Source organism: Cricetulus griseus, chromosome 5, assembly GCF_003668045.3.
Source record: "Cricetulus griseus strain 17A/GY chromosome 5, alternate assembly CriGri-PICRH-1.0, whole genome shotgun sequence".
NCBI lineage: Eukaryota > Metazoa > Chordata > Mammalia > Rodentia > Cricetidae > Cricetulus > Cricetulus griseus.
The window spans coordinates 167,771,747-167,776,774 of NC_048598.1; positions in this window are offsets into that span (position 1 = coordinate 167,771,747).

The window sequence follows — 5,028 nt, forward strand, 5'->3', positions numbered from 1 at the left end:
CCCACTCTTCCTTCCCATTCTGCCGACCTGATCCATAAAGAAGTAAGTGACCCTCTGCTCTTACCCAACTCCCATCCAAAGCCCCATTCATCCTGATCTCTCTGGGCCTGTGCCTGCTTGGGGTAGACACAACCTGGCAGGGAGGAGATCCCTGAGTCTGGAAACACCCCACTCTTCCTTCCTGTTCCACAGACATGACCCCTAAGGAGGCCTAATTCCTTAAGAGTGAGGAAAATACCAGGAGAGGCAACACCATCTAGAGCTGTGGACATTGAATCCCTGGACCACACACACCACTGAGTCACAAGAGGAGACAGAGAGACCCCACCTGTACTCAATGGAAGAAGATATGGGAAGAAGACAGAATAAGAACTCACTCAATAACAAAAAGACCAATATGACACCACCAGAATCTAGGGATTCCACACCAGCAAGATCTGAAAAGCCCAACACAGAGCATGAAGAAGAGATGGACCTCAAAAATTATCTCAGCAAGATGATAGAGACCATTAAAGAGGAAACAAGAAAATCCCTTAAAGAAATAGAAGAAAAAGCAAGCAAAAATTACATGAAATGGAGGAGAAGACAAACAAAAATTCAAGAAATAAACAAATCTCTTAAAAATCTAAAGAAACCCAAGGAAAAAAAAAGAACAAACAAGTGAAGGAAGCTCTTGAAACAGTTCAAAGCATGAAAGCTGAAATAGACACAATAAAGAAAACACAGAATGAGGCGATGCTGGAAATGGAAAGGCTGGATAAATGATCAGGAACTAAAGATGTGAGTATAGCTAATAGAATTCAAGAGATGGAAGAGAGAATCTCAGCTATTGAAGACTCGCTAGAGAATATACATTCATCAACCAAAGAAAACCTCAATCCAACAAATCCCTAACATAAAATATCCAGGAAATATGGGACAACGTGAAAAGACCAAGCCTAAGAATAATAGGTATAGAAGAAGGTGAAGAAATACTACTCAAAGTTACAGAAAACATTTTCAACAAAATAATGGAAGAAAACTTCCCCAACCTACAGAAGATATACCTATGAAAGTACAAGAAAATTACAGGACACCAAACAGACTGGAACACCAAAAGAAGTCCCCTTGACACATAATAACAAAAACACTAAATCTACAGAATAAAGAGAAAATATTAAGAGAAGCAAAGGAAAAAGGCCAAGTAACATATAAAAGCAAACCAATCAGAATGACACCGGACTTCTCAATGGAAACTCTGAAAGCCAGAAGGTTTTAGATAGATGCCCTATAAGCACTAAGGGAACATGGATGTCAACCCAGACTACTGTACCCAGCAAAATTTTAATCACTATAGATGGAGAAAACAAGATATTTCATGACAAAAACAGATTTAAACAATACATGTCCACAAATCCAGCACTACAGAAGGTTCTGGAAGGAAAACTCCAACCCAACAAACATAACTACACTCACAAAAACAGAGTCAATAGATAATCTAATTTTACCAAACACAAAAAGAAACAGGAAGGCAAAATCCACACACAATGAAACTACCAACAATAAATCCCAAACAAACAAGAACCAACAAACAAACCAAACCTCATTGTCAACCTCAACTTACCCATAAAAATATAGGCTAACAGAATGGATACAAACACAGAATCCATCCTTCTGCTGTTTCCAAGAAACACACCTCAACTTCAAAGACAGTCCTTACCTCAGAGTAAAAGGATGGGAAAAGATTTTCCAATCAAATGGGCCCAAGAAACAAGATGGCATAGCAATCCTAATATCTAACAAATTAGACTTCAAACCAAAATCAATCAAAAGAGATAAAGAAGGGCATTTCATACTCATCACAGGAAAAGGCCATCAAGAAGTCTCAAAACTGAACATCTATGCCCCAAATACAAAGGCACCCACATTTATAAAAAAAAAACATTACCAAATCTCAAACCACAAATAAAACCACACACACTTATAATAGGAGACTTCAACACCCAGTTTTCACCAGTAGACAGGACCACCAGACAGAAACTTAACAAAGAAACAAAGAATCTGACAGAAGTTATGACACAACTGGGTTTAACAGATAACTATAGAACATTCCATCCAAACACAAAAGAATATACCTTCTTCTCAGTGCCACATGGAACTTTCTCTATAACCTACCACATAGTTGGCAAAAGAGCAAACCTCCACAGTTACAAAAGAATTGAAATAACCCCTTGTATATTATGAGGTTACCATGCATTAAAGCTAGAATTCAACAGCACTATGAATTGCAGAAAACCTACATATTCGTGGAAAATGAATAACACCCAATTGCACCAATCCTGTGTTGAAGACATAAAAAAGAAATTAAAGACTTCTTAGAATTTAATGAGAATACAGACACAACATACCCAAACTTATGGGACACTCTGAAAGCAGTGCTAAGAGGAAAGTTCATAGCATTAAGTGCCCACATGAAGAAAATGGAGAAAAGTCACATTAGAGAATTGACAGAACAACTGAAAGCTTTAGAGCAAAAAGAAGCAAACTCATCAAGGAGGAGTAGACTCCAGGAAATAATCAAACTGAGGGCTGAAATCAATAAAGTAGAAACTAGGAAAACAGTACAAGGAATCAATGAAACAGAGAGTTGGTTCTTTGAGAAGATCAACAAGATAGACAAACCTCTAGTCAAACTAACCAAAAGGCAGAGAGAGAGCATGCTAATTAACAAAATCAGAAAGGATAAGGGAGATATAACAAGGACACTGAGGAAATCCAGAGAATCTTCAGGTCATACTTTGAAAACCTGTACTCCACAAAATTCGAAAAATCTAAAGAAAATGGACAGTTTTTTAGATAGATATCACATACAAAAATTAAACCAAGAAAAGATAAGCAGTATAAATTGACCTATAACCCCTAATAAAATAGAAGCGGTCATCAAAAGCCTCACAACCAAAAAAAGCCCAGGGCCAGATGGCTTCACTGCAGAATTCTACCAGAAATTCAAACAAGAGCTAATTCCAGTACTCCTCAAACGGTTCCAAACAATAGAAGCAGATGGGACATTGCCAAACTCTTTCTATGAGGCTACAATCACTTTGATACCCAAGCCACACAAAGATATGACTAAGAAAGAGAACTACAGACTGATATCCCTCATGAACATTGATGCTAAAACACTCAATAAAATATTGGCAAACCGAATCCAAGAACATATCAGAAAAATCATCCACCATGAGCAAGTAGGCTTTATCCCAGGGATGCAAAGATGGTTCAACATACAAAAATCCATCAGTGTAATCCACCATATAAACAAACTGAAAAAGAAAAACCACATGATCATCTCACTAGACGCTAAAAAAGCCTTTGACAAAATCCAACATCCCTTCATGAAATGATCTTGGAGAAAATAGGAATAACAGGAACATATCTAAACATGATAATCGCAATATACACCAAACCAATAGCCAACATCAAAGTAAATGAAGAAAAACTCAAACGTTTCCTCTAAAATCAGGAACAAGACAAGGCTGTCCACTCTCTCCATATCTCTTCAATATTGTACTTGAAGTATCAGCTAAAGCAATAAGACAAGAAAAGGGGATCAAAGGGATACAAATTGGAAAGGAAAAGTCAAACTTTCACTATCTGCAGATGACATGATAGTCTACATTAGTGACCCGAAAAACTCTACCTGGGAATTCCTACAGCTGATAAACACCTTCAGCAAGGTAGCAGGATACAAAATTAACTCAAAAAATCAGTAGCCCTTCTATATACAGATGATAAATCCAATGAGAAAGAAATCAGGGAAACATCACCCTTCACATTATCCACAAGCAACATAAAATATCTTGGGGTAACACTAACAAAAAAAAGTGAAAGACCTGTACAATAAGAAATTTGAGACTTTAAAGAAAGAAATTAAAGAAGATACCAGAAAATGGAAAGATCTCTCATGCTCTTGGATAGGTAGAATTAACATAGTAAAAATGGCAATCCTGCCAAAAGCAATCTACAGATTCAATGCAATCCTCATCAAAATCCCAACACAGTTTTTCACAGACATTGAAAGAACAATACTCAACTTTATATGGAAAAATAAAAAACCCAGGATAGCCAAAACAACTCTTTACAATAAAGGATCTTCTAGAGGCATCACCATCCCCGACTTCAAGCTCTACTATAGAGCCATAGTTCTGAAAACAGCTTGGTATTGGCACAAAAATAGACAGATAGACCAATGGAATCGAATTGAAAACCCAGATATTGAACCATGCACCTACGAATACTTTGTTTTTGACAAAGGTGCTAAATCTATACAATGGAAAATAGATAACATCTTTAACAAATGGTGCTGGCAAAATTGGATTTGGGCATACAGAAGATTGCAGATAGATCCATACCTGTCACCATGCACAAAATTTAAGTGCAAATGGATCAAAGATCTCAGCATAAATCCAGGCACACTGAATCTTCTAGAAGAGAAAGTGGGAATTACCCTAGAAAAAAATGGCACAGGAGACCGATACCTGAACATTATGCCAGTAGCACAGACCTGGAGGTCTGCAATTAATAAATGGGACCTCCTGAAACTGAGAAGCTTCTTTCTGTAAGGCAAAGGAAACAGTCAGTAGGACAAAACGACCACCCACAGAACGGTAAAAGACCTTCACCAATCCCACATCTGACAGAGGACTGATTTTGAAAAATATATAATGAGTTCAAGAAGCTAGCCACCAAAACACCAAACAATGAAATTACAAAGTGGGGTACAGAACTAAATAGAGAATTCTCAACAGAGGAATCTGAAATGGCTGAAAGACACTGAAGAAAGTGCTCAAAATCCTTGGCTATCAGAGAAATGCAACTCAAAACAACTCTGAGATAACACCTCACACCTGTCAAAATACCAAGGACAATCTATGATGGAGAGGATGTGGAGAAAAAGGAACACTCCTCCATTGCTGGTGGGAGTGCAAACTTGTAAGACCACTCTGGAAATCAATATGGCGGTTACTCAGAAAAATTGGAATCAGTCTACCT